We start from the raw sequence: 12,536 nt of genomic DNA on the forward strand, positions 1-12,536 counted from the left end.
CAGTCCAATTCGACTCCTATTGATGATAGGTTTAAGACAACCTTTAAAGAAAGCTATCCTAGTGGTAGCTGTGGAGAGCAGCCTTCAGGCTAAGTCTTGAAGGAGTGTTAAGCTTATTGTTTTACCATAATAACCTCTTGAATAACCAAATGAAAGAGTAGCCCACACAGGTGTATATATAAAATATATGTATTTATTCTAGACAGAATCCCACAGTCACTTTATGTGGCTAGTGGCAAAGTTACAATTCAAACAAGCATTTATAAACACAATAAATAGCACAGAAATCAATGGGCCCCAGCGGGGGACCAAACCATATACTAAAATAGTGGTATAAGAACCACGACAATTATACAGGCAATGCCTAGGGCATTCAGGATCGCTTGCCCCTTCAGAATCCACCCACAGTTAAGAGGAAGGGGACCCACGGGAGACGCGTGCTGTGCAAAGAGCTGCTATCGGGATCGCAATGTTAGCCTATGGAGAATGTCGCGGTTGAATATTTAAAGTTTAAGGACACTTCTAGCAACAGTACAAAGTTAAGGCTTGAGACTTAAGGCTTTGGAGAGCCCACCACCACTGGAGTACCAAAGTACCACTGTTACCTGCCCCAGGGAAGCCGGGTGCATAGGTCGATTCTGGTGTCGGGTCGCGGGCTGATTTTCTATGGAAAAGTAGTCCAAACTGCTGCTAGCTGAAAGCGTTGTTGAAGTCGTGAAGATTAAAGTTGAAGAGAAGATAAAGATTAACCTGAAAGCAGAGGGGACAGAGTCTGGGTCACAGCAAAGTGACCAGGGAGCTCACAGGAAGGAGCTCGTGGATGTCGGGTGCTTCAGGTGTCGAAGGTACAGCTGGGCTCTGCAGTCACGGGCTCCGGGAGGCTTCAAGGAAGGCCAGCTTCTGGAGGGCGACTGTCCCACGTCGGCTGAGGGTCGCTGCGGTGTTAGTGTCCCGATTGGATCCACTAAGCATTGGCAACCGCAACCCACGCAAGATGAACAAAGCTGCTGCTGGTGCAGACCCACGAGGTCTGAAGGTGGTCACCTTTGTAGGGAGCGCAGAGCAGGCCTGGAGCAACCAGGAGAACTCTTGGAAAGATAGGTTTCACTCCGTCAGGGCCCACAAGTCGAGAGACAAGGGACCGCGGAGGGCAGCAAAATGGAGTGCGTAAAAGGGCTCCCACGGACCACCGGAGCGGACTAGGGAGCTGAGCTTTGGCACGGATGCTGCTTGAAGGTTGGCTCAGAAATGGGCCAAAGCACTACTTCCCCACTGGTCGGGGTCGGGTGCTATGCAAGAGGTGGCCGGGGTCTCGGGGTATGCAGGCATCTCGGCACCCACGTGGTCCACGGTGCTCAGGCTTGCTGGGCACGCTCACAGGACTCTGGGATGCACTGGAGACCCACCTCAAGGTTGATGGAAGGCGTCGAAGTTCGTGAGAGCAGCGAAGTTCCAACAGGGTATCTTGCAGTCTTTTAGGTGCCTGCCAAGCAGGGGGATAACTCCTTTATCCCAAGGGAGATTTCTTCAGTCAGCTGGGCAGCAGCTCGTCGAAGGTCAGTTCTGTGAAGTTCTGGACGAATCTAATGCTCTAGGGCAAAGTTATTCCCATATATCCCCAAGATTAGGGGATGGTCCAAAATAGAGCCTACCAATCAGAGTAGAGGCGGGAAAGGGTGGCTACACCCACTCCCCTTTGTGTGTTTCCCGCCTGGGCGAGGGGCAGGATGCCCCTGAACCGGTTCCAGGCGGTGTATGCAGAATTGGGGCTCTGCAGCTGCCTACGTGCAACTCTGAAAGGACATTTGGTGCACCCACCCTGTTCCAATCCACATTATCCTGTCTGGGGAGGTGCTGGTACCTCCCTGCCACAGGAGCCCTATTGTCCAGATGGCGAGGCTGGGGTTTTCCCCAGCAACAGCCAGCCAGAGTCGTGTAGGTGGCGGACAGTAGCCATTTTGTGGTACATGTGCACTTTTAAATTGGTGTCTAAATTCTACCGCTTTTCCCATATCACCCTCCTAGCAAGGGGGAATCGTGCCCCCATGCCCATGGCTGGACAGGGGGTATGATTCCTTCATGTTTGACACCAAACACGATATGGTTCTGTGTAGCCATTCTCAAGTTATCGCGATGACGCGATTCACTTATAATGCGGTTAAGAGTATATGGTATGGCTACACTACAAACAACCCAGTAACGGTTTTACGAAGGTTGCAGAGAGGTCCTACTCACGTAGGGGTCCCCCCTCACACATACCTCAGCACCCAGCCCTGTAGGATTAACAGGGCCTGCCATAGGGGTGGCCTATGAGAGTATATGTGTTGTAATGGTATGGGACATAGGGTACCTACATCCCTGTAAGGGGTGCTAGCACCACCTTACCCAGACTACAGTAGTGGTCTGGTGGTGTCAGTTTGGGTGGCTGTCCCAGGGTGGCACAATAAGTGCTGCAGCCCTGGTAGCAGGATCCCAGCCAGACTAGTCAAAAACCACTTAAATACCAGGCAAAAAGTTGGGGGCAACCATTAGTCAGATTCCACTCTCCTACAACCAGTATGATATTCACCAGTAATTTATTCACCAGTATTTTCCCTGGAGGCTCTGGGCCACCCTTGTATATCTTACTCCCCGTGGTAGGGTTTGGAGATTGTAGCGACACTCCTGGGGGCGAGCAGGGACCCAGGGCAGACCTCGCGGGCCTACCACAACTTCGGGTACCTGTAGCGCCTCAGTGTCGATTACCGCGCTATACGCGCTAAGCGGGTCTGGTACACCTCGAGACAAATCTGACGAACACAGCACTACTCGTAAGAACTAAGCATTGGACTCCTGAGGAGAGTAAGCAGTGAAAACTTCCGAGCAGAGCATTAGAACATAGCGCCACTCGTAACCAGTAAGCAGTGAATACTTCAGGACGGGGCATTAGAACATAATGCTACTCGTAATCAGTAACAAGGAATACTTCAGAACGGGGCCGTGGTGAGCGGAGCATACAACCACGGCGCCGCTCGTAATGTACCGGCATCCGGCACTTTGGAGCAGTTCACGGAGCACAACGATACTCTTAAGGAGCGAGCCTCTCGTACTCCGGTGCAGTTCGTGGGGCACGACGCTCCTTGACAGTCTTGCAGAAAGGGGCAATCCCTCGGAGGGGTGTCACAGTTCTGGGCTAACGGGGGACTCCCAGGGAGGGGAACCAGGGTCTCAGGGTGCGGTGCTGCTCCCGGTCGATAGGGGGCGCACCGGGGTCCGTCCCAAGCCTCCCGGCTTACCTTGATCATGACGTCTTGAGGCGTCCAACCCAGCTCCGGACTCCGCAGTCGATTCTTCCGCGACGGGGGCCGGCCACGGCCTCACGCACCTCTCCCAGCAGCTGCGACGGCAGCGACGGGGCCCTGGGCTTCTCCGCGGGCCTCGCCACGATGAGGGGGCACACTTCAGGCTCCCGGGCCGCAACGGTGAGCGCGCTCTAGCCCCCGCGCCAGTGGGGGAGGTCAAATTAAGCGGAGAGTTCCGCGCTCAACGGGGCTTGCTGCAGGGGATCCCAGGCCAGGTCAGGGGGCGCAGGGGTCACAGCGCTAATACCTGGTCGATCCCCAGCAATTCCACAATCAGCTTGGCATCTAGTTTCAGGGTTCAGTTTTGACACGAAGTCACAGCATTCGGTTCCAGTAATCAGTAGTTCTATAAAGTCTTAATGGCGCAGGTGTCTCTGGCGCCCTTGGGGGTTCTGTTCCTGGGGGGTAGGGAGTGAGTTGGCAACTAGGCCCTTCCTAGTCAGGCTGGGCAGAGGTTCCCTGGGTCCTCCTACTACTGGGCAAGATCAGTGGGCTTTACAGGATCCCTCACTCACTTAAGAGGCAGTACCAAATCCTGTCACTCTCAGAGGCATAAGTCCCTGGCTAGGCCCTACCGCCTACACTCATGCGTGGATTCACCAGCTCTGCTTTACCCCACTGGCCAACTGACTAGTAAAAGTTCCCTCCCTCACTTAAGTAGCCCTAGGTCAGGTGACCTCTAGCCAAGGCGGCAAAAGTAAAAACCCCACCTCCCTTCTAGAAGGTTCCAGCACATTCCAGGAGCTTCCCCATTCTACCTATGGGACAAAAAAGGCGGGCTGGTGTCGCAACATTGTTGTGGGGTCCCAGCCAGCTCCTGGCAGCTAGAGTGCTACTAATAAAGACCACTCTGCAGTAGCAGGGGCCTGTGGCAGCCATCTTGGGAGAAGTAAAAAACGAAAAAATTCAGGGAAAAGGGCCAAGTCCAACACAACCCCCTTCCAGCCAAAAGCCAGGGTAGACCGATCAATGCCTTGATGGGCTTCCCTGCTTGGGGCGAGAAAAGGTGGACGCAGGCCCGCAACTGCAGGAGCACCTGCAGGTTCTCCTCCCTTCTGGAACCCGATGGTTCCCTCTCAAACCTCCCTGGACCAACGAAGCCACCCCACTGGGGCTCCCTAGCTGGTTGTGGCCAGGACCGGCCCCTAGGCCACCCAGATGTCTCTGGCCCGTGTGGTCTTGCAGAGTGGGGGGCAGTAGCCCCAGGCCTGTAGTGCCCGTTAACCACTCCTCTCCTCCTCCTTGCAGTCCCAAACTGCCACTGGTCCTTCCACCTGGGGTCCGCACCCTCAGGCTGACCAGCCATCAGGGGCGAGGCTCTCCTCCCCCTAACTCTCCTTCTGGGGTTCCTCACCCTATGCGAGGCACCCTCAGACCACCACTCTCTCCCCAGTCCAGGGCCTTGACCCTTCAACTGGTTCCCCAACCTAGGGTCTAAACCCTTAGGCTGGGCCGGTGCCCGAGGCGAGACCTTCCTCCCTCTGCACCCCCTTCCAGAGTTCCGCACCCTCCCAACGGGAAAAGTACCCCTGGAAGTCAATTCTGGGGGGACACTGCTAACAGATGTCCCACCCGTCAGGTCAGGCAATCCCTGAACCTGGCATCCCAGCCCAGGATCTAAACCCTGCAACTGGGCCAACCCCAGAACCTCAGGAGCTCTGATTACAGATGCCCCGGGTCCTCCTGACACTAGGGGCTCCCCCTCACCGGGCGGCACATCAGGACAGCCTAGGCTCCCAACCTGGGGCTCCCTTATGGAACTCCCCAGGCCCTGAGACTGCGGTTGGGGCACCTTGAGACACCTCCCCGTCTCACTCCTTCCTTTGGATAGGACGTGAGGCCCTACAACCCTCTCTTTTCCCGGGGACCTAGCTGGGCTATTCGCCACCTCTCCCACCTCGCTGGGTTGGAAGATCCCTGCACCACCCCCTTCAGGGTCACTCCCCCATGCCTCCTCAGACACCCTGGCGATATCATCCTTAGGTAATTTTGGCTCTTGGGGATCTCTTGGTACGCTGCCACCATTGTCCTTATTGGACGCATTTAACTGGAGGGCGCGCAGCTCCAACTCCTTCAGCTGAAGCTCGTGCGCCATCTTCTTTTCTTCCATTGCCCATCTCTTGTTTTCCCTTTCATGTTCCAATTTCGCTAGCTCCCACTTCAGCTGCCTCTCCTCCCTCCTGTCCTCGTATTCCTCTGGAGATGCGCTCCTCCTAGACCCTGTCCTACTACTGGCCCCAGACCGTCTCCCTGGGGGCACATTTTCGGACACATCCACATTAAGTATGTCTAGGACTTCCTGGGCGCTCTCCTCCTGAGGTGCAGCTGGCGCCTCCTGTTCCTCATCCTCTCTCCCGTCTGGGTGGGCCTCTACCCATGCCCTTATGGCGGTACGGAGCTCCGGTCCTTTGGCCCTCCGCACCCCAGGCACCCCCATCCCCTGCCCGAACTCTCTCAGTTGCCTTACAGTGTACCCCTCGAGGTCAGCTAACCGGAATTCCATCGTGACAGGTGGGGACCTAGATACTAAGGAAGAAATTCCTAGGATATGGGTGACAGTTACAAGCTAACCAGACTTCTACACCCTCAGCCTGGACAGTGGAGTCAATAAATGCAGCAATTAATAGTTGCAGAGCTTTGAAACAAGAGGTGTTTAATTGTGGAGCCCTCCGCTTCACGGAAGGGTGCTGTATGGTCACAGGTCCTAATATCCCACCGCTCGCCAACAATGTAAGACCTGGGGTCTCCAGGCCCTAAGGGGGTAACGTGACACGAGCGGCTGGGCACCCAAGGGCTTGTGTGTAAAGCGACCATACAACACGCGCATCCACTGAAGCAAGGAACGCACACAATAAGGGACGCCACACTGTAGAATTTTATGCAAATCACTCAAGTTTATCCAAGCAGTTCGAGGTAAATGCAGTTCATGAGATATAAATGCAATTCATGAGATATAAATGCAATTCAGGAGATATAAATGCAATTCATGAGATATAAATGCAATTCATGAGATATAACTGCAATTCATGAGATATAAATGCAATTCATGAGATATAACTGCAATTCATGAGATATAAATGCAATTCATGAGATGACAATGGCAAGCTTCACTTATGTTAGCATTTGATTCGCCAGCACAATATTCACTAGCATGATATTCACCAGTATGATATTCACCAGTATGATATTCACCAGTATGATATTCACCAGTATTTTCCCTGGAGGCTCTGGGCCACCCTTGTATATCTTACTCCCCGTGGTAGGGTTTGGGGATTGTAGCGCCACTCCTGGGGGCGAGCAGGGACCCAGGGCAGACCTCGCGGGCCTACCGCTACTTCGGGTACCTGTAGCGCCTCAGTGGCGATTACCGCGCTATATGCGCTAAGCGGGCCTGGTACACCTCGGGAAAAATCTGACGAACACAGCACTACTCGTAAGAACTGAGCATTGGACTCCTGAGGAGAGCCTACGATCATAACGCTCCTCATAACCTTTAATCAGTGAACACTTCAGAGCAGAGCCTTTAAAACATAGCGCCACTCGTAATCTTTAAGCAGGGAATACTTCAGAGCAGAGCATTAGAACATAGCGCCACTCGTAACCATTAAGCAGTGAATACTTCCGAGCAGAGCATTAGAACATAGCGCCACTCGTAACCAGTAAGCAGTGAATACTTCAGGACGGGGCATTAGAACATAACGCTACTCGTAATCAGTAACAAGGAATACTTCAGAACGGGGCCGTGGTGAGCGGAGCATATAACCACGGCGCCGCTCGTAATGTACCGGCATCCGGCACTTTGGAGCAGTTCACGGAGCACAACGATACTCTTAAGGAGCGAGCCTCTCGTACTCCGGTGCAGTTCGTGGGGCACAACGCTCCTTGACAGTCTTGCAGAGAGGGGCAATCCCTCGGAGGGGTGTCACAGTTCTGGGCTAACGGGGGACTCCCACGGAGGGGAACCAGGGTCTCAGGGTGCGGTGCTGCTCCCGGTCGATAGGGGGCGCACCGGGGTCCGTCCCAAGCCTCCCGGCTTACCTTGATCACGACGTCTTGAGGCCTCCAACCCAGCTCCGGACTCTGCAGTCGATTCTTCCGCGACGGGGGTTGGCCACGGCCTCACGCACCTCTCCCAGCAGCTGCGACGGCAGCGACGGGGCCCCGGGCTTCTCCGCGGGCCTCGCCCCGATGAGGGGGCACACTTCAGGCTTCCGGGCCGCGACGGTGAGTGCGCTCTAGCCCCCGCGCCAGGGGGGGGGCAAATCAAGTGGAGAGTTCCGCGCTCAACGGGGCTTGCTGCAGGGGATCCCAGGCCAGGTCAGGGGGCGCAGGGGTCACAGCGCTAATACCTGGTCGATCCCCAGCAATTCCACAATCAGCTTGGCATCTAGTTTCAGGGTTCAGTTTTGACACGAAGTCACAGCATTCAGTTCCAGTAATCAGTAGTTCTATAAAGTCTTAATGGCACAGGTGTCTCTGGCGCCCTTGGGGGTTCTGTTCCTGGGGGGTAGGGAGTGAGTTGGCGACTAGGCCCTTCCTAGTCAGGCTGGGCAGAGGTTCCCTGGGTCCTCCTACTACTGGGCAAGATCAGTGGGCTTTACAGGATCCCTCACTCACTTAAGAGGCAGCACCTAAATCCTGTCACTCTCAGAGGCATAAGTCCCTGGCTAGGCCCTACCGCCTACACTCCTGCGTGGATTCTCCAGCTCTGCTTTACCCCACTGGCCAACAGACTAGAAAAAGTTCCCTCCCTCACTTAAGTAGCCCTAGGTCAGGTGACCTCTAGCCAAGGCGGCAAAAGTAAAAACCACACCTCCCTTCTAGAAGGTTTCAGCACATTCCAGGAGCTTCCCCATTCTACCTATGGGACAAACAAGGCGGGCTGGTGTCGCAACATTGTTGTGGGGTCCCAGCCAGCTCCTGGCAGCTAGGGTGCTACTAATAAAGACCACTCTGCAGTAGCAGGGGCCTGTGGCAGCCATCTTGGGAGAAGTAAAAAAACGAAAGAATTCAGGGAAAAGGGCCAAGTCCAACATGTGGCGTGATTGCTAAATGTTCGTTTGTTTCCCTCGAAGGTGGATAGTGGTTATTTCCTGCTCTAAACTGTGTTCTGTGTGCTTTAAAGGTGGAGTTTGCATATATAATACGTATGTATCATGAATTTAGAATATTCAAAAGTACAGTGATGTCTTTTTTTTATTCTAGCTGAGTTTTCTATTATCTGGTGTCGGTGTTGGTATGAATAGTGTGCTGCTGTTAGTACGGACTCAGTTTGGGTGGCGATATCCGTCGTTCTCTCTTTTGCAAAAGGTTACATTCTCTTTGTCAGACTAAGTTTATGTTCATCAGATAAAGGCGGTTGCTATTGGGTGGTCATTGGCGAGTGTGTACCTATCATATATGTACCATGGCTGTCACCCTTTTGTTAGGTCTCGCCTACGCAGCGTGCATGCGTTGCATAGGAGAGACCTTTTGGAATCGATTCAGTTTTTGCCCTAAAAATGTGCACGCGTTGCATTGCTTTCAATGGCAACGCATGCATGTTTGGCGATTCCCTTGCGGGAGCGAGCTTTGACACCATTTATTTGTAATTAACTTGCAAACATATGGTGCCCCTGCTCGTTAACGCAAGGGAAACAGGTGCAGGCCCCCTCCTTTCTCCCCTCCCCCTTCTGCCTCCTCCTCTCCAAACTTTTTTTTTTTTTACTTTTAGCGCGAGGCACGCACGCTTGTCTCCCCGCGTTTCAGTGCGGGTCTTTTTCTCCCTTTTAGTCACTGTATGGTTTCTCTCCCTTCTTGTCAGCGAGGGTCTTTTTCTCCCTTTATGTCACTGTATGTCTTATCTCCCCATGTGTCATTGAGGGTCTCTTTCTCCCCCACAGACCTTGTGTGTCTTGTTCTCCCTCTGGACAAGAATGTCTTTCTTTCTCTCCTTTGTGTCTGACTGTGTCCTCTTCTCCCTCAGGATCGCCCTGCACACTCATCTTCATCATATGTAAGTGTCTTGTTCCTGTTCACTCACAACATAGCCGCTCCGTCTCATTGGCACGATGGGTCTGGCAGAATAAACACCGAAAATACCCTGCTTCCGTGCACCTCCCTGCCGGAGCAGCAGAGCCCCTGCACCCGAGCGCCTCTTATCAGCGGCAGAAGCAGCGCCTGCACAGGGGTGAGCTGCTTAAGAAGTACTGGGCATGCGCCCGCATGCACCCTTTCGAGTTTATCTAGAGGTCAGAGCCGGCTCTTGCTCCGATAACACCTTGGGCGGAAGGACATATGGCGCCCTCTCAGCAGCTAGTAAATAATACGAGACCGCAGGGTGCCCATTTTGTGGTCGCAAGTCAGTTACACATCAAAGCAGCGTGTTTGAAGCGCATTTAAAAAAAAAAAGTTTGGGAACTGTAATGCTGCGGGCAGTGGGGGAGGGGTGAGTGAGCTGCCGTGGCAAAAAAACAACAAATATTGTTCAGAGGAAGCCTGCTGCGGCCCGACCTCTGACCTCAGCTCGAGGGCCACTGCCCGGAGCACACAAGTGCGAATTAGAGCTAAACAGCAGAATACGTAGAAATGGACAAATAAACAGAACATCGGGGTAAGGCAGTGGAAATAAGGCAGACATGAAAGAAAATGGATCTGGATAATACAAAACAAAAATCATAAAAGCACCAAAATTCCCATATATAAAAAAACAGAAAGTAGAAACGTTGAAGAAAAACTATGAATGAAAAGGCGCTGCAATGTACCGTAATCGGATATGCGCTTTAGAAGCTCTAAAATCATATGTTTAATTGATGAAATGTTTGAAAGAACTAATTGCCTTTTTAGTACCCTAATATCAGTTTCACAAAAGCATTGTTTGCTTTGCTGCGTCACACCACAATTATGCCATGTACATGTATTTATATTAGATCCCCAATGCGCCAACCAGGCTTCTGTACAGTGCATCTTACAAGAGGCTTAATATAGAACAATAATATATCAATGGAGTGTCACCTGACTCGGTTATGCACCCAGTACTTTCCTTCCTGTGTAAGTGGCACAGTGTTAAATGGCAGCTGCCCGTTCTGCCATATAGGTACCCGCGGCAAAGCACTACAAAACACCGCCATTCTTCCTCGAGTGCCTTCAGAAATAGCATTTCCAGCATAATGCCCTGGCAGGAGGGGCGCAGGACAATGACATCTGCAGGCCTGGATCTCCCTGAAAGTGGCACAAACAGATTCTGTCTGCAGATTAGCTCTACCCTAATTGTCGAACCAATTGGTGTGCGGGGGAATGCGTCAGATGGCGGGAGGGCAGGCCTCGTGCGCTTTCAGAGACTACCCCTCCACCCCCATGCTAGGCTGTGCCTCACCGTTTCCTACATGGTGGGAGTTTGCGTAGGAAGAGAACATCCGCAGCACAGCTGCAATTAGTTTATTATTGTTTTGTACAGACTTTATTTATACCTCACTCGCTATCCATGTATTTAAGTAGAAGTTTTATTTAGTTGTTCTTATTGAAATTCCAGTGGACGATGTTCAAATAGTGTCTGCTGGACCCGTTTGGTGGCACCTGGCATTCGGAACGTCATAAGAATGGCCGAGGAGAAAAACACATGATTCATTTGCAACCTGAAGCTAGTTAGGTGTTCTACGTTTCTTTTGTTTATGCTTTGCTTTCGGTTATTTTTATTTTAGTTCGCCTGTAGAAATGATTATTTTTTTTTCAACTGGTCATTCACACTCGGTGCCCAGTAATGAGTAATTTTTAGGTCTCGCCTAGCGACACAGCGCGTGCGCGTTGCTCGCCTTGGCGAGATCTATTGTTGCCGCTTTCTGTGCTGAAGGGAGACAGGAGATGTGCACGCGTACGGACCGGAGATGTGCACTCCGTATGCGTGCACATCTCCTGTCCCACCAGGCTGGCGTTACACAGCGCGCGCATTGCGCGCTTTCATTTTCCCTCCCCCGTCTGCTCCACGGAGCCAACTTGTTATAACATATAATGTAGGATCTAAAACGGAGCCAGGGTTAAGCAGCCTACAGTGTTGTGGCAGGTTTGAGGAAGTCGGGGTGTTTATTCGAAGTTGGCAAGTGGTGAACCTAATGGGGGCAGCCCCCAGTAGCTGGTGTTTTTTTGTTTAGTTTTTTTTTTTAGAAGTTTTATGTAGCGCAAACTTGATTTGACGGTATCGGAGGGCGTTACATACAGCACCAGTTACATTACCCAATGACACGTTCACTTTTTGTGTGTTTTTAGGCGGGGGCTAAAGAGAGGATGTGGCGTAATGGTCAGAGCTTCCAATTTTGAAGCTGGGCAAATCACTTTATCTGTGTCTACCAAAATAAATGTGTCCTTGTGTAATGTAACTGGTGCTCAAGTAACGCGCTCCAATACTTTTGGGTTGCGCTATCTAAAACTGCAAAAAAAAGTGATTTGCCCAAAATAACAGGATGTTGGATTGAAGGTCAAGACTCATACCTGGTTCCCCAGTTCCAAAATCGGCAGCTCTGGCCGAGTATGTATGTGTCACAGACAGATGATCTGCTAAACTCCTCCTCAAAGCATAGAGACCGTGCTTCCAGAACGATCCTAATAGAGATTACAAGCAACACAGAGGAGCGCCCCCAAACTGGAAGTTGCACTGCCTCCAAAAGGTAAGTACGATACTCCCGTGAGCAGAAGGGAGTTATAACAATTATAAAGTTGTGACATTGTTGGCAGCACTTAGTGATACACTAGGTTTCCGTGGTTTACGAGCATCGTGTAAACAGTGTTCTGTCAAGTCAATGTATGCACACACCTGCTGCATTCAAATGTCCTTGCAGATTGTGAACGTGTAAGCAGGAAGACGTGCACACAGAGCAGGTGCTTGCTCACTTTATCGAAATAATTGTAAATATGACCACTTTGGTCACGGGAATGCCCTTGCACCTACGACTTGGGCACATTAGCAAGCAGGTTCGCGTGCTGTATCGTAATGAATCCCACTCTCAATTTACATACGTGCACATGCTACTTACAATACATCTTTACAGTCTTTGTGAATACGTACATAGCAGTTAATGCCCTAGCAGTTTTTTTTTGCATAAATGTAAAGAGGTGCACATACAAATGCCAGTTCACGTTGTGCACTCCGTTTTATAAACAAAGGCATGTGCTCCATGTCAAAGCTCTTGCACATACTACTCACATGCATGCACATAGATGGAA

The sequence above is a fragment of the Triturus cristatus genome, chromosome 5_1, assembly GCF_964204655.1.
Source record: "Triturus cristatus chromosome 5_1, aTriCri1.1, whole genome shotgun sequence".
Classification (NCBI taxonomy): Eukaryota; Metazoa; Chordata; class Amphibia; order Caudata; family Salamandridae; genus Triturus; species Triturus cristatus.